The sequence below is a fragment of the Amblyomma maculatum genome, chromosome 3, assembly GCF_055883805.1.
Source record: "Amblyomma maculatum isolate TAMU_Amacu chromosome 3, ASM5588380v1, whole genome shotgun sequence".
NCBI lineage: Eukaryota > Metazoa > Arthropoda > Arachnida > Ixodida > Ixodidae > Amblyomma > Amblyomma maculatum.
This window is the reverse complement of record NC_139346.1, coordinates 3,219,287-3,240,158: the sequence shown is the minus strand read 5'-3', so window position 1 is coordinate 3,240,158 and position 20,872 is coordinate 3,219,287. Positions and strand designations below refer to the sequence as shown.

The 20,872-nt window shown below is 44.9% G+C and overlaps 1 long non-coding RNA gene across 2 annotated transcripts; it reads right to left on the bottom strand.

The window, feature by feature from the left end:
• Positions 1-1,598: 1,598 nt before the first annotated feature.
• On the bottom strand, positions 1,599-20,553 carry LOC146194110 (uncharacterized). 2 transcript variants are annotated; one of them, XR_014705725.1, is made up of 4 exons: positions 20,426-20,553; positions 19,972-20,076; positions 17,927-18,038; positions 1,599-2,057 (listed from the first exon to the last, which is right to left on the bottom strand). It is a non-coding gene; the product is annotated as an uncharacterized LOC146194110 (long non-coding RNA). The 2 variants fall into 2 exon arrangements; XR_014705724.1 differs by lacking the exon at positions 1,599-2,057 and adding an exon at positions 15,235-15,582.
• Between the last annotated feature and the right edge of the window lie 319 nt (positions 20,554-20,872).

Sequence of the window (20,872 nt, the reverse complement as noted above, 5' to 3'; positions counted from 1 at the left end):
AAGTGGCTGATTTGAGCCTGGCAGTTTTGTTGATGTGCTCAACTGACAGCAAGCAGCCTAACTACTGGCATCAACTAGAGCACAACTCACCCTTGACGATTTTTTTTTTTACTTTTTACAGTGACTCATGCTATACAGATATTTTATAAATGCACTAAACAAAGCGGCCCAAGCATACAAACAAGCGATAGTTTGTTTTGTCTCGCACTCTTATTTTTTCCTTCATGCATGAGCGCCCACACACTAGGAGGATGAAAATCCTGCAGGTTATGCACCTGTATGGATATGAACAAGGAATGACCAATGATGCAGCATTTGTCCAAACAAAGGCACATAATGCTCTTGAAGAGCGTATAGAAACTCTCAAATTGAAATAATCTTATACTACAATCCTTCTTTTTTTTCTGGATGAACACAACGCTTATAAAATATGTTCTGTAATGCAAGCACCTTTCCTGTCATCAGCAGGACATCCGCAGCTATGCATCTAAAACTTGCCGCCACTGTGGGGAAGCAATATGAAATGCAACAGTAAGATGCACTGCTTTGATCTAGCAATCTTTTTCCGCCTCAAATGAGAATTCAGTGTACTCACCACGTTTACAACTATTACAAGGTCCTTACTACCCATCCGGTTAGCCCCTGAATTTACATCTCCAAAATGAGAGGGCATGTGCTGCACTTAACATATTTGCTAAATATGCACTCAGGCACAACAAAACACAGTGCCTTTCAGGTCTTGCAGACATGCGTTATGTTGATCTGTCAAGGAATGTCTAAATACTTGCGTGTCTAGTTAGAAACAAGCCCCTATTTCACAAAAACTGGGGCAACTAAAAAATGTTAGGAACTCACACAAGCCGCACAGTTTCATGCTTGCAGAATAGCAGCTATGTTTTTCTACCAAGCACATATATGACCAACTGCTTATTTCTGTTATCTGAAACTGCTTCCCCAACAAAATCTTGGCTCTTCAGTAAAACTTCCCATCATGTCAGAAAAGAAAGAAATGAAGCACCATACAACACTTCCTAGCTGCGCCATAGAACTGAGCAGTGTCCACTTTTATTTTTTTGGTAAAGTTGTTTTTCTTTTTTAGATACGAAATGGCTGCGCTATTCCAAGTTTGACATTGTGTCCACTCCTATCTTCGTCCAGGTTGGATCGACAGTATGTATAAATCGATAAATAAAAAATGAAGCTAGTGTGACTCGATGAAAATAATGCTCGGCACTTTCTGCACATAGGAAAGTACAAAACACTAGCCATGCAACAATGACTAGCATCTCACAAGTAGGTTTCCATGAATATTGTGTACGTTTTTATGTAGGGGTGTCTTGCACTTTTTTTTTAGGTGAAGAGGATGCGATAGTGTGCAACAGCAAAGAAAAAAAAATGGCAAGAGCATAGCCGAACAGGTTCCTCATCATCATCCTAACCAGCCTGACTACACCCACTGCAGGATAAAAGTCACCTTTAATTCTTTTGTAAGGAGGAAGATGAGCATGCTGGAAGCTCAATGTCGGCAGCCACAGCCAGTTTGCTCAAAGTGGGAGACAAATCATCAAACTGCATGGGAGAAGTTCTAATTAGGCATTAACACAGATGATGATGATGATGGTGCCATGGTCAGAGAGAAAGTCAAAACCTGAAATGGTGTCACAGCAGCACGACGAGAGAACAAATTCTATGGTACATAATGAGCTGTGAATGGTGGCCCTGGCCGTGCAGGCAGTCAAAGGCGAAAGACACTGCGCATTACGATGTGAGAAGCGAAAGATCAGATAATGTTGTCCACACTTTTATTAGCAAGTGCAGTTTCCTACACATCACAGATACAGTAGCCCCAGTATCAACAAGGAACGGCCCTACATTTGTTGACGTATTCGCAGTTCTTGCCTCAGGCAGTAACTAGTTTTCCTGGGGCAGAGATGCAGCAAAGAAACCGAGTGGCATTATGAGGATGGAGGCGAGTAGGCAGGTGGTGAGTGGAGGTGTCAAAGTTGTCTGCAGGAAAGACGTGGCCGAGGCTCAGGGGCGCGTAAAGGCAGGCACATCTGCAGGTGGCGACAATGACTCACAATGTGACCAGAAACTCTGCACGCATAACAAATAAGAAGGTTGTCATATATGCACCAGGAGTCCACACAAAGAGGGGACAGTTACGTAGGAATGAAGGTGGCAGGCTACAGTGGAAGGCGGAACGGGATAAACATGTCTGACCAGATCTGACGTTGCCATACATGAGCGTTATTGCAGCAGGAACCTGCAGATGAATGAATGGCAGCACTTCAGTCACTTGCTCTCAAATCAGCCTGAAGGGTCATGGCCAGGCTAGATGGAGATCCCCAAATGTCCTCAATTAGGAGTAGCTGTTATATCACCTCCCCAATCGCAGTCTTTAAACTGGTCCAGCAGCAAGCTGCTGACGGAACTAAGCTGGAAAGTGATTCAAAGTGCACAGAAGGTGGCTGAACCAGAATGCGCTGCTTTGCTCCTGCCAAAGCATGAATATATTGGCAACAGTAATAGGGTTTAGGACAACTGCGTCAGCCTCTATGTTTTTGAGAATGTGCTTTATCTGATCCATCTCTGGCTGGAGACTTCTAGATGTGTACACAGGTTCACAATGTCTTCAGTATAACTGGTGAAGGATCCTTGCAGCTGGGTTTAGGCTCACAAGTACTGTTTGGAACACAGCTTTTGTATGCAAGGGCAGCCAAAGATCTAAGAAAAGGCGCGTTTAAAAGCAGACTAGGTGGTGAAGTTTGCTTTGCGGTTTCTGCTCTACAAACTGGCAATGCCTGTCACGTAAAACACCATGTCGTTCAGCTTCACAGCGTCGTCTCCCTGGTTGTGGACGCTTAATCGCTTGTAAGAGATAAGCCAATCCTATGTATCTTGGTCATTGAACCCATTGAAAATGGCCGGGTCCCACTATCGACATCAAGGTCCCTACATACCTATCTTAATGTTTAGCCAGCTGTGGCGACCTAATCCTTGAAAACTTCATCTCATTCGCACACTTCATTTTCTGCTGCCCCTTGCTACACGAAGTCAAGAATGTAGCACAAAAATAAAGAACAATGGACGAAGAAGAACACATAAGGCGATTGACTAGCGCTGGTCAATCATTTTATATGTCCTTCTTCGTCCGCTCTTTATTTTTGCGCTAAATTCTTGACTTCATGAATCATCAACTAGCCCGGCAGCAAGCTACACTTGGGAGGGAACGAATAAGGTTTGCCACATGAGGGACGGTGCACGAATTCAGGATCTCTGAACAGAACAGATATTCAGCTTAAGCGACGAAGGCGATCTTAGTCTAGAAGCAATGAGCGATAATTTCAGAGCCATTGATAATGAGTGCATGGCAGAGGTAGGCAGTAGGACAATTAGACAGGCTACCAGTAAACTATCTAAGCAGACGAAATATCTGATTATGAAATGACAAGGTGTGAAAACCTCCCTCCGATGGGTCAGGATAGAACTGGCAGAGATGTTAAAGGTACTCAGTGAACGTAATTTGTTCGACGCAAGGGAGTATATTGCGGAGAGAATTGAGCATGCTCTAAAATACAATGCTAGCCTGAAAGAGGTGAAGGGGAAATTAAGTAGGTGAAAATCCGATGTATGCATACCAAGGTAGCCGAGGAGTTCTACACTTAACCAGGCTGATAATGAGATTAGCAATAGTGAAGAGCAATCAGACGTTCCGTCAGTGACAAATGAAGAGGTTAAGAAAGCTTTAGAAGCTATGAAAAGGGGGAAAGCAGCTGGGGAGGCTCAGGTAACTGCAGATTTGTTGAAGGACGGTGGGGAAAATGGCCACCCTGCACATGCAATGTCTGGACATCGTCACCGGAGTTTTGGAAGAATGCTGACATTATTTTAATCCTTAAGAAAGGGGTGCTAAGGACTTGAAAAATTACAGACCAATCAACATACTACCTGTTGCGTATACAGAATTTACTAAGTCATTGCTACTACAGTTATATATATATTGAACTCGAAGTGGATCACGGAATAGTTAGATACATAGGCAATTTCATATATAAGGCAAACCAACAGATGAGGCTCTCTATAACCCAGAAGCATGAATATGGTACATGTATGGCAGTGGTGCGTTGCCTGCAGGCAACACACTGCTCACCAAGGGTGCGGCGATGACCTGCAAGGTGTACACATGCACTGAATGTCACCTGCCACCTAGTGTCGAAAAGGAGAGTACATTGGGAACACTTCCAAATGCCACTTCGCAGGCGCCAGAAATCTTGGCAGGCAGCAGCCGCCATGACTGCACAACCCGGCTCTATGCATGAAAAATGATTGCCGGTGAGCTGTTAAAACAATCCTTTGCAGGGCACGACGCGCAATTCGATGGACATGAACAACGCTGCTAAACTTTAATGTGGGATTTTCAGGGGGATATTTTGAGAGTTCGATATAGGAAAATGATACATGTGCATTTGATATATCCGGGATCAAATACAGAATCAGGACAACCTTAGACTTTAATCAACCAAATGATCAGGCAGGTTTTCGGAAAGAGTACTCTACCATCGATCATATTCATCATGCTATCAACGAGGTGATAGAAGGATGTTCGGGATATAACCAGCCTTTATAAATAGCATTCGTTGATTAGAATAAGCATTTGACTCAGTCGAAACGTCAGCAGTCATTGCCTAAGAGTGTATATGAGCCGTATGTGAAAGTATTGGAAGATATCAATAATGGCCGCATAGCAACTATAGTCCTCCATAAAGAAAGTAATAAAATTCCCATAAGGAAAGGCACTAGGCAAGCAGACACGATCTCCCCAGTACTATTTGCCACTTGCTTAGAGGAAGTATTCAGAAACCTGGAGTGGGAACAATTATGAATAAGGGCTGATTTAATACATTGCCTTGTTAATTAACTCAGTGGACAAATTACAAAGAATGCTTAATGACCTAGGCAAGCAAAGCAAAAACATAGGCCTAAAAATTAATATGTGGAAGCCTACGGTAATGGTCAATAGCCTCGGATAAGAGCAGCAGTTTACAAAAATTCCGAGAGCACTGTGGAATCTACACTGCAGAAATGCGACAGCCTGAGTGTTGTTGGTGCACAAGGTGCATCACATTTGCTCTCATTATCATTACCAACTAATTGCATCGTCATTGTTAATTCCATCACTGTCATTATCACTAATTGCAGCATTATTGTTATCGCTACTATCATCCTCACTGTAGACAAGAAGAATTATGATGTGTTTCACAATTCCGGGCATGACTTCAGTTTGGTAGAACTGAAAAAGTTTTAACCCGCCGTGTCACGCGAAAGTATGCTGGCACGTTTTATTGTTCATCGTCTTGTTTTGAATGTCCAAGTCGGCAATAAAGAAAAAAAAAAAAAAGGGGGGGGGGGGCATGGCGCAGTAGGTTAAAGCGCTCGGCAGGGGATCCGAGGTATGGAGGTTCGATTCCCGGTGGAGATCGGACTTTCATTTTTCGAGATTTAAGGACAAAGTTTTCAGCGCAAAGGCATGCGGCCAAAGGAAAGAAGAAGAAGGAAGACTATAGGGACGAACACAGCGCAGTGTTTGTCCCTATAGTCTTTCTTTTTTTTTTTTTCTTTGGCCACGTGCCTTTGCGCTGAAAACTATGTCCTTAAATATAGAATACCAACTAGCCCAACAACTTACTCTACTGAAGTTCATTTTCCTGATGACGTTACTTTCGGTTTTGGGTGATGACGTCATAGGATTGATAGCTATGTCTGACCGGACGAACAAACAGCAACAGTATGAGCCGTTGAAGGCTTTCGCCTTAATAGGTACACGGGTGGAAGCAGGCTCGAGCATTTTGGAACAGCTCAGGGAGCAGTGGTAATGCCACTTTGGAGCAGTAAAACGAGTGTTTTGAAGCACTCAAATTATGCTTTGGAACATGTTTCTAGGGTCAAGCACTTTTAATAACTACAATTTTTTTTCTGATATACAAAAAAATCCAATTTGATTACTTTTTATTCAAGATTCAATGCTGTACTACCTATGCACGCATATCTCAACATGTAAAGATGTTTAAAGTAACACAGCTGACTAAAAGCTTTTGCCTATTCTGACTTGACAGCTTTAGACATGTCCACGCTCAAGCACCACCACTACCTTGGAATTAAAATAAACAAGCTGCACATCGCCACTTTTTGATTCCGCAGCTGTGCTGATAAATTCCTGGGCACTGCTCAGTAGTACCTTCAGGAAGGATAGATGGCACTGAAGGGTAGCCTTTTCTTCCTTAAGCTTCTTTACTTCATGGTTGTCTCCCAGTGACTCATGTTTTCTTTTAAATAACACTGGGGCTACACGTCAGCAACAGGCTTTCTATTATGCCTTTCCAACACTCTTGAAAGCATTTCTTGCAATTAACACCGTCCTGGCATCACCCCCATAATGCTTCAAGTATGCTTTTGTCTGATGTAGACTGGACAGGTTTGTTGTTAACAACGATTCTATAGTGAAGTACACACTCATTTTCACAGCAGAACTGTTGGAACAACTCGTGTAGTTCTTTGTAACCAGAAAAGTTTCCTCAACAGCTCGTGGTAGTCTGTGGCAATTGCTTCGCTCCTTGCCCTCACTTCTCTCACCACCGGCGATTCAAAAGGCTGGGAGAAGTTGCTGTCATGCGCACAAAACATTTTTCTCGCAATTAATTCCTCCCAGTCGTTTGTGACTCGTTTTAGAATAACTTGAGATCAAAATATTTCTTATGCTCGCTTTTCTAGTTTATTAAAATTTTATATGTGTTAGCTAGGCCCAGCCAAGGTGCATTGTACCTCCACCACTAGTGTGCTGCCATCGTTTAAACTATGACGACCCTTACAGACCAGAATACGAAGGGTAAATTGATCGCTGCCATATTGAGGGCGCTATAAGGCTACCTAGAGGTGCTGCAGCGAAATGACTGCTCTGCACTACCAAACGAGGTGGCCATGGCTATTCATAGCGCTTGCGCCTTTACGTTTCTTTGAAGTTTTCACAACTTGCTGCTCCCAAAATCGTCAAAATTGCATTTCTGCCTCATGGCAAGGCTGTTCTACACATCTCGCAATGGCAGAGGCAAGCACAGCGTCCACAAGTGGAGCGAGTGGTTCGGTTAAGTGCATGGTACCTTTCTATGCGAAAAATACTACGGTTGCGACATTTTTTACCCTCGCGTGGTGTCTGCAAAAATTTGTTGCAGTCCGCACCGCACAAACAGGTGGCATGCCACAAGTGCGAGTAAACCTGATGTCTCCGTTTGCATTTCAGCAAGAAAGTGCCTTTTTTTTTTTTTAACAGCCATGATAAGCAACGCCAACCAGTCACAAAAATAAGACCTTGATATCTCCTGTTTGGTTGATGTGCTGCTGATTCATTCTTCAACCCTGCTGGAAAGGAAAAAAAAACAAAAGAGACACCGGGGAATCATCGCCAATGAGAAGCATTCGCTCGCAGTAGCGGCATGCGGTCTGTTTTGTGAGGTGTGGGCTGCGGCAGATTTTTTGCAGTCACCACGCAAAGGTAAAACATATAGCAGACTGCAAAGGTTTTGCTGGTACATGGGACATTACTTGGGGGTGCAAATCAAATCAGAAAAGTCACAGCCATAGCAAGCCTGCATGCAATGGTACCATGCGCTTATAGGAACCGCTCACTTCACTTGTGGACACTGTACTTGCCTCTGCCCTCGCAAGATGTAAACAATAGTCTTGCTGTGAGGCAGAAATTAACTTTTGACAATTTTATCAGCAACCAGTTGTGAAAACTTCAAAAAGAAACATAAAAGCGCACGAGCTAGACACCCACGGCTGCCTCGTTTGACAATCCAGAGGCATAGTTTCACTGCGGCAACTATAGATGGTGCTAGAACGCTCTCAAAATGGCAGTGTTCAATTTACCCTCCTTGTTCTGGTCTATAGACCTTTTCGAAAAGTGGTCGTGGGCGCTGCCATATTGAATACTGGGCTGTGCTGCTAGCATAAGAAAAGTTGAGAATTATCTCTCCCAAAGCCGCCCCACAGCCCAGTCAAACCGGTTTCGCCGAGGCTCGTGAAAAGGTCTATAGCACAACATGCCACTGCCCTGCTGCACTTCTCACAGTCACCTAACCAAATTGCATCGAACCGCATTTCTTGTACCTGGCGCAATTAATGGCCCAATACAATTAATGTTAAGCAAAAATCATGTTTCGCTAAATTTTATGGCAAAATACCAAGGCATCAAAACATCATGGCAAAACATCAAGTTTTGGAGTTTTGGAACAATATTGTGTTTTGGGGCAGGATGGCGCAGGCAAAGCAGTTTGGAGCAGAATAAAGCAAACGGAGTGAATGGAGCAGTACTTCCACCCTGCAGGTAACAAAGCTCTGGATGTTGTTGGCAAATGTGTCTGCTTAGGACAGGTAGCAACCGCAGATCCGGACCATGAAAGAGCGATAACTACAGGTTTCCCCCCCGAATTTAATCCTAGTGCTAGTGCAAATAATCTGAGCGCTGACTGATATAATCTGCGTGCCATGTAATTTAATTCGAGTGCCAAGCATTTAATTAAAGCGCCAGCATATCTATTTCGAGCGCGAGCTCAAATAATGCCAGCGCCAACTAATTTAATTTGAGTGCCAAAGCAATTAATACAAGTGCTGGCAAATTTAATCCGTGTGCCAACCAATTTAATCCATATGTGGAAAATGAATGCAATAGAGGGCTCCAAAGCACGAAACATGAATTCCAGAAATAAATCAAAATTGAGATCATCTTTCAGACAATGCGCCGAATCAGCAAAGTGTCAACGTATAGGATAGCCTTCATCAGTATTATGACAAACATTGCCTTGATGCAAGTGTTTTAAACCTAATGTCTCCCAGAAAATAAAACTGCATTTTAAAGACGGCCGCTTCTGTGCTTTTACAAGCCTGTAGTTTCCTACGCCGCTACAATTACAGCCCAGGCAAATTAAGCACTGCTGTTTGGGTTAAAAGCTCTGCTGTACATAGTTTCAGCCACTTTGCCATGTCAGAGTCAGACTAAATGCAACGGCACGCGCTCTCTCTTTCCGTGGTAGTGGCCGTGTAAAATTGAGAAAGCGGTAAAATGAGATATGTTTCTCTGGCTCCATGTCTTCTCGCCTGAACCAACTCTGCTTTACACTAATCCTTTTCTGCTAGTAGTGTTGAATCATTATTAGAAACACAAATACATTTCTGCACCGGTTGCCATTTCACAAAAACAGCAGGCTGTTGTGTGAAGGCCGAAATGCCATCAGCATGCAGATTCAGTGCATATGACAACCCATAATAAGCAGTGCTTAACCAGCCAATTAGAAGGTGACAGTCATATTTATTCACTTGTCATGCGTCTAAACTAAAAGCTGCAAGAGGCGTGTCATAAACTGCAGTTTTTCAGCTGCGCGTGGTCCTTGGTTTTTGCAAGGTACAAGAACAAAGCAAAATAGTGCATGCAGATGTGACGCTTAAGCGTCGCATGGTCTGCGAAGTGATCTCAATTTCGATTTATTTCTGGAATTCATGCTTCGTGCTTTAGAGCCCTCTACCGCATTTATTTTCCACATATGAATTAAATCCGCTGGCGCTTGTATTAATTGCGTTGGCAGTCTGATTCAATTGTTTGGCGCTGTCATCATTAGAGTTGGTGTTCGGATTAAATACACTGCCGCTTTTATTAAATGCTTGGCACTAAAATTAAATTACACGGTGCGCAGATTGTATCAGTTGGCGCTCACATTATTTCCGCTGGCACTAGGATTAAATTCAGAAGGAAAACCTGTAGAACAAGTCTAGGATGGAGCGCATTTGGCAAGTTCTTGCAGGCCATGACTAGCAGCTTACCGGTATACCTCAGGAAAACGGTAAACAACAGTTGCATCTTACGAGTACTCATCTATGGGGCTCAAATGTGAAGGCTAATTAAAGGGGTTATACTTAAGTTGAAGTAGATGCATAGAGCTGAGGAATGGAAAATGGTAAGTGTAGTCTAGAGATAGGAAGTATGCAGAGTGGGTCCAAGAAATCAACTCTAAATAATGGCATTCTAGTCGAAATCAAGAAGAAATGGTCACAAGCAGGACATGTATTGCAAAGAGAGGATAACCGATGGTCGCTAAGAGCAACAAATTGAATTCCAAGTGAAGGCAAGCGTGGCAGGGGGCGGCAGAAAGTCAGGTGGGTGGACGAGGTTAGTAAGTTTTCAGGGGTCAAGTGGGAGCAGCTAGCACAAGACCGGGTTAACTGAAGGATTATGAGAGAAGCCTTCGTTCTGCAGTGGGTATAGTCCAGCTAACGATGATAATGATGATGAGCTATGGACAAAGAAAAACCGTATGGCAACAAAGGGCTCCTTTATCACATAAAAAACTGAATTAAAAAAAAATCTTCCCACCAGTTGAACCAGACTTGCAATGACCTCATTAAAATGGCCAGTTTGCCGCCATTCTGAAATTAATGGCCGAGCAGCATAACTTTTGGGATCTGCACTCGCAAAATCAATACTGACATATACATTTCACTTGAGAAATCTGTCGCCAACGGTGACACCAGCATTTCATCTCTCCTCTTGAGTATACTCGTAACTCCCTGCCACTAAAAAGAAATATTGCTGACAAGTCGTATTGTCTACGAAGAGGCTTCACAAATTCATAAAACATTTAGCGTAAATATATGTGCGGCTCCAACGCCTCAATTCGTCTTTTAATTAAACTGCACGTGCTCTTTTCTCTCTGTCTGAGCACGTGGAGGGGCAGCTGAACTGTGCATGTGCAAAGGTTATCGCGGCGCGAGACTTGTGCTTGACGCGGCAGAAAGTGTAGATAAAGGGACAGAATGGAAGAATCAGGGGAGTCTGGCGGGAGCCCTGCTTGGGGAGCGATCACGTTGTTAGCTGTTGGCGAGCAGCCCGAAGCATCCTGATGTAATGGACTGTGGAGCAGAGCAATACCAGGATGAAGACGGAAGCGATGCCTCCTGAGCTGGGTTTTTTGCTTGAGTTGCAGCCAGACGAGGAGCAATGTATTTTGTACTGCTCGGAGCCCCTTTTGCCATGTCACATAGGCCATCTTTACACCCCACTATGTTTGTCTTGCCATGTAAAAGCACTGGCCCCTTACTTTTGTAGCAAAGCATTGTCCTGTCACGAGTCTCGACCACATGCTTCACATTGCAGCAGCGTGCAGTGTTGTATCTTTGCAAAGTGCTTCTCTGCTGACCCGGAAATAAACGCATTTTTATCATCATCATCAGCCAGACTATACCCACTGCAGGGTGAAGGCCTCTCTCATATTTCACCAATTGGTATTTTGGAGCAGAATGGAATTCATGTGAATTTGTGACTAGTAGTCGGGCGAGGCCCTGACTCGCGGACCCATTCTTTAGAAGGCGGGGCCTTCAAATAGATTAGGTATTTTTAGACCTGCATCATTATCATCACCACGTCGCTTTATTGCTTCAGCAGCGAGTCATGGCGAGTCAGTGTGCCAGGTTCATCCATGCTATGATAGATGAAAGAATTCAGAAAATGTTGATGAATTCTGAATCAACTGTTCCTGAATTCCTGACCAAACCAAACCGAATGAGATGGAACACAGATGAAAAAAGAACCTGGAAGGAAGTGAGGAGCAGTCACAAAAAAAAAAAAAACTTGGCAGTGAAAGGGTTAATAACAGTGCACTCTTTGTGATTAGGGTCATCGGCTCTACCTCGTCCATCCATCCCAGAGGTCTTTCATCCTGCCATTTTTCATTCACTTCACGACATCTGCCATCTCAGCATCAGAGCCACATAGTGCCTCATTACCCAGCGGTACGTCTGGCCAAACATTAGACATTCGCCAGTGGGCCCGCTCGTGTTTTGCTTGCCAGTCCGTCAAAATGACTCACTATACAAAGACTCCTCCCCAGTCTTTCCTGCCATCTGGTTGTTGCTTTGACCACGTTCACCTTGACTTGGTTGGACCACCACCTCCATCTAATGGCTGCCGGCACATTCTGATGATGACTGACCGCTTCACTCGTTAGCTCGAAGCAGTGCCCACTCTGGACATTACTGCGCAAACAGTTGCCAAAGCCTTCGTTTCAGCATGGATTTCCCACTTTGGCTGTTACCACGGATCGTGGCCGCCAGTTTGAATGCATCCTCTTCACTTCCCTTACCAGTCTGCTCGGCACTAAACACTGCCGCACCACAGCATACCATCCTTGTGCTAACGGCATGGTTGAGAAGCTCCATCGTCAGCTCAAGACTGCCCTCATTGCCCGCCTAGATCGCGAGCACTGGGCTGGTCACCTTCCTATGGTGTTTCTTGGCCTACGCACCGTCTTTCGTCGCGACCTTGGCTGTTTGGTGGCCGAAGTCATCTCGGAGACTTGTTCGTTCCTTCGGCTTCCTCGTCCCAGCCCCTGCAGTACCTTTAACGCCTTTGGGACTGCATTCAACACCTAAACCCAGTCCCACCTCTATCATCTGACCGTCAGATCTTTGTGCACCCAGATCTTGCGTCCTCGAGGCATGTTTTTCTAAGGCGAGACACTGTAAAGGCGCCTCTTAGCCCCCCCTATGATGGCCCGTACCATGTCCTCAACAAGACTACAAAGTCGGCGGCTATCCTGCTGGATGGTCGTGAGAGGTAGTCTCCCTGGATCGCCTTAAACCCAAATATATGGAGACACCTCCCCAGGAGCTCCCCTCGGATGTTGCTGGCTTATCTGTCGACATGCCTGCCACTGAGGCACCCTCATCCCTGCCCCGTTGGCGCGTACATTTCGCCGCTCCGTTTGGTCGGGGGGCCCTGTAGCGCACAGCGCCGCTGTAAAGCGGAGGTGCTAAGATCGGCGTTCACAGCCAGCAAGCACGGCACAGGCTGCTCGGTTCGAGAAGCCTGCCACGCTGGTCCTCTTGTTCTGGTGCTCCGCTGCAACGCCGTAAATTCCTTACATGCTCTTCACTGCAGGACACTTCCTGCCGGCTGCAAATATACACAGAACCAGCACTCCACTGCTTCAATACAATGCTGCTTTAGGCTTGGGCACTGCCAACTTCGACAATAAAGGAATCTGCTGAAGGCCACGGACACAAAGAAAAATTTAAATGAAGCTGTAGTACAGCAGAAGGATCAGAATTCCCCGCAAAGTAATTTGAGATGCGGATCAAAAAGCTGCAAAGAAGACTGTTCGTTGCCCGCAGCTGCGAGGAGGGCTATCAAACGCAGGTGCCATATTCGGTTTGAGGTCGAGCACAGAGACTGGCATTCAACAAAAACAGTATGGAGCTCCTATCGGGATGGAGTCTGATGCCGATTTACGACCTACGGGAAGTCGGCGCAGCCGTGGGCGAGCAGCGCACCACGGGCGTACTGGCGGCCCATGACCGGTAAGCGAGCCATGATAATTCGCCCCCTTGTGTTTCCTCGTGACTGCGGCGACGGGGATTTCAACAGAACGAGTCGGATGTACGGCCTGCATGCGGGGCCCGTTCGACATAGAGGGTGGCCTGCCTCACTTTGGCAGCGGCACCAGGAGCAGAGCCCAACAACCCAAGTCCCGACCCCTGCCCTGATTCCTGTATTACATGGGCCTGCTGAAGGACCAGCCGTGCGACTCCCAAGGGGAAAACGGCACCCAGGTGGAGGTCATGATTAAGGGAGGAGGGTGTGGGAATTTAAGATTACCCATGCTTGCACGACACGGCTCTGTCTGCCTCACGGGGATACCTCATCTCTCTCCTTCCCCTGAAGCAGTGGCGGAGAGGGCAGGGGCGAGAGACCTGGCGTAGCGTGCCGGGCGGCCCCTCCTTCCCCCTACCCTCTAATATTGATGCACAGCATCTCATCGGGGGGAGACGACGCCGCGACGCCAGAGCCCGCGGATGCTGCTATGACCAAGGATAAAAATTGGGCACTCCCAATAAACAGCCCAGCCCGGTGGCTCTGCCTCAGTGTTTCGTTCTTCCCTGCCACGGATGTGGTCAGAGCTAGCGGCGGGGCGTTCCGTTCTGAGCACAGAGCCCGAGTCCCGTGAGAACCCCCACAAGGTGTTGTTACATGTCTCCTTGACGTCAGCTCCAGCATCCATTGCAGTGAAGAGCAAGCACAGAGCAACGCCAGGGTTGAAAGCGATCGCTGAATGGAAATGTTTTTTTTTTTTCATCTAAAGCACAAATTAGATTAAGCTCTAAAAAATAAATGCCATTGAATGGTACTGTGTCATGCAATATATATATATATATATATATATATATTACCCCGCACCTCCACCACGTGTTAAGTGGGGATCCAGGCACTGGTAGCGGGCACTGGTAGCGAGAAGAACCGGAGCGGTGGTGGCTTAACTTTTGAGTCAGCTGGTCCGCAAAAGCACTTCCTCTTCCTCCTTCTCGGCTATCTGTCCGCTTAATCAGAACTTCTTCTTTACAATACACATATATAACTGCAAAAAATTGACAGTGCCCAGGCCTAAAGCACCATTGCACTCAAGCAGTGGACTGCTAGTTCGCAGCCAGCAGAAAGTGGGCTGCTGCGATGAGCAGGCACAGAGCAACACCGTGGTTGCCTGCAAAGGCTCAACTTGAGAAATTATTTTCTCACTTAAAAGCACCCTGATTAAACTTTCAGTATTAAATGGCAAAGAATGGCTCTGTGTAAACTAGTATTTTTCATATCTTTAATAGGGCCACTTTATTACATAACTGACGGAGGAATAAACCTCAAACCTCAATAAGGTAATTTTCTGATTTAGAATACTTTTGCAGGTGCACCTTACATTGTTTGATCTCTTTTATAATGTTTTTGCAGGTGCAGCTTAAGTTGTTTGATCTCTTTTATAGGCTTTTTGTCTTCTAAAAAAGTTGGAGAAATAGATTGAGTACTATAATAGTAATAATTGGTTTACAGGAAAGGAAAAGTTTTCCCGTGGACACCTGAATCACGCTACAAGGGAAGGAAGATGGGAGCGAAAGCGGAAAGAGAGAGGCCCCATAGTGGAGGGCTACGGAGTAATTTTGACCACCTGGGGATCTTTAACATGCATTGACATCGCACAGCACACAGATGCCTCTCCGCTTTGCATCCATCGAAACGCAGCTGCCGGCAGTCAGATTCGAACCCAGGCACTCTAGTCTAGTGCCTAGACCATAAGAATATAAAATTTGACAAACATTTCAAAATTTCAGCTCTTTGTACCATATTTTACGATTTATATTTGAACAAATATAAGGCAGAGTTTGTTTATTTCCTGCACATCAAAAGAACAATGCATTTTATTAATATGAAAATTTTTGTTTATAGTGATGCATCAAAAAGTTAGTTTTTTTACAAATTTATCTGTGTGACTAGGTTTTGCTATTACTTGCAAGCTTAAAGGAGTATAGACCACCTTCACTCTGGCTACGTCATGAAGATGCGGTGGCGCTGTCGTAATTACAGACTTTCGCGTGGTAGGAAAAGCAATGCTTCAGTTTCTTTCGCCTATTGTGATTGTGCAATGGTTTGCTGCAGCCGAAAAAATAAAAAACAAAGCACCATGCTGACTAGTTGCATCACCGTGGCATGTGCTGGAAGGCAAAGAACGCAAAGTTTAGTAAGCTTGCACAGGTTTCTTATGGGCGAAGGTCGCCGTAAACAGTGGGCCATCGCAGTGTGGCGCGAAGGCTGGATACAGACACCTTTACGCCAGAGCGGCTATGGGCTCAAAGGCCATGAATAACTCGAGTTTGGCCTTCTTTATGACGCGTAATGGTATTTTGAGTGCACGTAAAATGTTGACGAGGCAGCCAGTATATTAATGCGTAGACCTGTTTATAATGTAAGCAATTCCTGAAGCAAATTTTTTTTTCACTTTCTAGTTGTATGTATTATGTGCATAGTGAGCTGCTGCGCATGCGATCAGTATTGCACTCCTCCGTGGTTATATTGTATGGCTAACATTAGCTTTGTTCACCTCAAATTATTTTAAAATTTGTGATGAAATGTGCGTGTGCTGACAGCCACTGATTTGCTCAATTGGAGATGAATTTTATTATACCGAGGGTTTGAGTGGTATTCACTGCAGCTAATTTTGAATGCGAGTTGTGGGGTTGAGCGTCCCGAGTGACATATGGGCCCCTGTTTCAGATTTTGAGGATCTTTACATCAACTACGTACTGCATGGCACACTGTCGCATTCAGAGTTTATCCTACATAGAAACGTGGTCATGGCGGCCGGGACCGAACTGGGTAGCCCTAACTACGGAACCAGCATGTGGACGCTGCAGCTTGTAATGCAAGCTAAAAGCTTGAATACCCATGAAGAAATTATAAACGCTGACGCCAATAACCTTCCACAAACAGAACAGATAGGCGTGCAGCGTGGTGATTTAAAGGAATAATGCAAGGATAAGCAAACCTGTACGGTGCCAAGGCACAGTGCCCTTGCTACTGTTGCTATGCTTACCAACAACGCTCATTTGATGCTCGGTATGAAGAATCATCCGAGAATGCAATGATGTTTTGAGCGGAATACTTCCTACCTGGTTTGCGTGTGCTGTTTACGAGCGAGAAAAATCACATTCCACTTACCCGACTGAAAGTTGTTGTATGCACCCAAAGCTTTGCAATTCTCGACGCATTCCGCGGCTAATGTGCTGGGCAAATAGCAAATAGATATCAATCTACGCTACTCATTTTCAAGGCAGCAACAACTTCGCTCGTGCGCTTTGAACCCGCTCTTGGTCTGGTACGGTGTGCAGGACAAGGCGATGCATGCTGTGTACGTGAAGTTTTTCCAAGTATTGCTTTTGTACTCACACAGCGCGTGGGTATTTTATCTGCCAAAAAGGTGCCTGCATATCACAATAACACGCTCTTGGCAAGTATGGCCACAGCAGTGGGGTGGCACCACAGTGCCGCTCCCGTGCTTTCCGCCTGCTCTGGGGCCATAGACGACTGCCACACCACTTTGATTGCTTTGTTTGTTTTAAACATGGCGGAGACCTATAGACACCTAATTTTTGGGTTCGTGTTTAATTAGCTGTAATGATGTGCAAGGTATTACTGTACAGAAAGCACCAGGTGATATCCACCTATGACCGCTAAACAATTTATCATTGAATTTCTTTCTCATCCGTTTCGGTTTCAAAAGCCGTGTGATGGCTGTGACGCCAAAGTTAAGTCTAGGTCACGTGACGGGTGAAAAAAAATTGTGATATCCTGTGATGTTTAAATTCACTGCAACGCTGAAGCCAGCCTGCCTCAAGAACAGGAATCGCGAAGAGCTGGAGATTATACTGCGGCTTTTTCATGCTGTGCATGGCTTGGACTTGATTGTGATGTCACAGCCATCTCTCAGCTGTTGAAACCGAAATTGGCGAGAAAAGAAAATTGAACTGAAAATTATTTCGCAGTCGTAGGCAAAAACCACTTGGTGATCCGTATACAGGAATGTCTAACAAAAATGCCACCAAAATTTGGCGTCTATACTCCTTTAAGATGGTGGTCACGGGCAAAAAATATTTTTTCGCCAAAAACAAGCTGGGATAATATTCTTCATAGCAATACAATTTGCTATGATTTTTTAAAAAGAAATTGAGGATGGTCAAGCCCACAACCTGTATCAGTTGGTGTGGAATGAAACCGGCACCTTTACCTTAGCAGATCATGCTAGCCATAACAGCCTAGCATTATCCTTGATGCATTAGCATGACAGGAAAAAAAAAAAAAAAACAGTGGTAGCATACCATATATACACCATTACAAAATCGAAGAACTTGAAGGTAAGCTGTCTAAAAATTGTAAAAACATTTTTTTTTTTTTGCGGAACTGCAGCAGCATCACACTTTGTACCAAAAAAAATTGCCTTGACAAGCACTGGACCATATATATGCTGGTCTGCAAATATGAAACGCCTTTGCCTACACGTACCAGCCACAGCTATCCGATGGAAACTAAGGCAGAATCAAAAGCACAGAAGAAAGCCCCAGGTTGCCTCCAAAGGATCCCTGTTTCAGCACACGCACCAAAGACAGGGAAGGACCTGGAAATCAGAACAATGCAATAAATGCCCACTCCTGGGAAAGGTAAGATGTGAAGGATTTTGTTACAACACAGAAAGTATAATGAATGAAAGTATTAATTCCGCAATTCATGGCAGTTGGTTGTGTCTACTATCTTTGCAAACATTTGTCGTCACTTCAAGTAAAGGATCAATTTCTCGTTCCTAATTCTGAGGCAGTTGCTGATTTGCTCCAAAATGAGAGCTTGGTATACAGTGCTGGTTTTAGCGTAGATGTGGTTGATTTGTATAATCTCTTCCACACTCTCAACTCATCCAGTATGTTCAGCAATGTATTACGGAGGACAATGATGAATGCTGGTTCCAAAATGAGTGTGGAACCTTAACCGGATCCTTTTTGGAAATGTTATCTTACTACCTGAGTAACACGTTTTTTGAGTGAGATGGTCGACTTTATACGCAAAAATCTGGTGTGTGCATAGGTGCCAAGATAGCTCCCATCCTCAGCGACATTTATCTAAGCAGGGTTGATATGAAAGTTGAGAATGATTTAGCCAGTTGTTACATGCACATTTTCCGTTTCGTGGAGGATTTTCTGGTGCTAGCTAGCTCTGTGAATCCTGAATTTGTGTCAAATGTTCTTGATGTTTTTGCACGTAATGGGTCGGGACTAAGGCTCACGCATGAAGTCCCCCAAGAAACAGCCTTACAATTTCTCGATTTAAAGTTGTCTTTCCAACCCCATCATGTCTGTTGGCAGTATTCACCTAGGAGAAAGCCCCTTCTGAATTACAGGTCCTTTCATTCAAAGCTCGTAAAAAGTAGTATTGTTACGGGATGCTTAGGCATGGCAGTGAAGAAATCTTGTCATCATAAAATGATGTCCAGTCTCTTAACTCAGGTGGACAAATGCAGGGAAGCTGGTTTCCTGAACTCAGTTCTCGTCTCGAGTGCAGACAAAGTCCTCTGCGCGCTAAAATTGTCTTCAAGCATGTGAGGGCGGGAAAGGTGTTCGGAGGAAGGAAGAAGAAAGGTATGTAGTAGTCATGCCATATGTACACACGCTGTTGCACCGAATTAAAAGAGTAGGAAGCAAGCATAATGTAAACGTTCTGTTTCCTTCTCCTAACAAACTAGAAAGAGTGGGAGCCGCGGTTCAAAGAATGCACGAGGGGGCAGAAGAAATGTGTGCAACATAAATCATGAAAATAGATATGTTCCTTGTAAGACTGGCATAGTATATCAAATCCCTCTGTCCTGTGGCCTTACCTACATAGGCCAGACTGTGCAATGCATTAAAGTGCGGCTCATGGAGCACGCTAATTCGCTGAAAAAGAAAGAAGCTAACCTAGCGAAGCACTGATCCATGTGCGAATGCACGTCATTTTTTGATGACAGTGATGTTTTGTTCGTTCATTCTTACCAGTGCACTAGAGAAGTAGCCAAAGCTTTTCACATCAGAAAAAGTAAAGGGTGCGTGAGTACGCCTTTTGTCACATTATCTCCTCGGGAAATGAATATGCTGCACAGTGGGCAGCAGTTCTGCCGATGCACTCGTGCTTTTAAATGCTTTTTTTTCTTTTTACCAAAACTTGAGGTCGTTGACGTTGCGCATGTGCGCTGTTTCTCTGTGTGCGTATATATGATGTGATTCTTCCCAATAAAAAAAATCAGCTGTAAGTTCAGCGCTATTCGTGTGTCTCGTTTCGTTTATTTCTTGGTCTCTGTATTTTTTTCGCTGTTGGGCCACCATTAATTTCGATACTCCCCCGCTTTTTATTGCTTTGGCTGTGGCAGTGCTGATCGAAATTCATGCCCTGGCCACATCAAAGTCATGCTGTGGACTATCTTCATAAATAAGGTGAGTTTGATTACATATATCAGCACCCTTGTGGAGCAACCGGTTTTTGCCAGCACATATTTTTACAAGCGGGTGCACTCAAGTGCTACTCACCTTTTCATGAGGCACAAGGCATACCATCGGGAGAGGCCATGAGCAGAAGCTGCGACGAAGCCAAGATCTCACAATCGCCGTGCATCAAGATTATTTCGGTACATACTGAAAGGAAACAGAAATGGTTGCTCTTGCTGGGACAGGGCTAGCCGGGGCCAAACGGAGGCGTATTCGAAAATGAACTACAAAAGGAAAGCCCTTTCGTGCGAGCCGCCGGGACTGCTTTTAAGCGCACGAAAAAGGGCTCCTTAGTTCCTCTACACTTCACTTGAAGTCACTGATAAATAGACTCATAGCAAGATTACAAAAAAATAATTGAGATCGCTAAACAATAGAGCGTCGAAGCAGAAAAAAAAATCCAAACAATTTGTAACGAGAGGGCAGCGGTGCAATGGGTTGGCGAGGCAAGTACGGAATGCAACACGTGCTTTGCGCTGTATTTCGCAGTACTCACGAAAGTTTGGAGAAAGCAGCAGGGATGCGTGCCACCCAATCTAATTTGCAGAATCCATTCTAGTCCGGTCATTCTGAAACAACGCGGCGCGAACAAGCCTCCCGCTTGCTTGTACCACTGCGCGCCAAAATTGAAAAGGGAGAAAAAAAAAAAAAAAAAGGCACCTGCGGCTGCGGAGGCGGCGATAAACAAAAAGCGTCTGGGTTCGAGAGTACACGCAAGCAAAAAACAACAATAGGCAATTTATTACGTCACATCCGCCAGACTACAAACAGATCCTCCTCGCCTACCTTCTTTCTTTTCGCGCATGCGCAGCTTATCAAGATCGCGCGGTGGCGACCGGCAGGTAGAAAAGCCGTATTGCGCCTAGTTCTTATCGCCACCGCTCCGGGACGAGACCGGGCGGAGAGCTGCGCGCAGCGGCTGTGCTTTCGTTTCGGCGTCCGC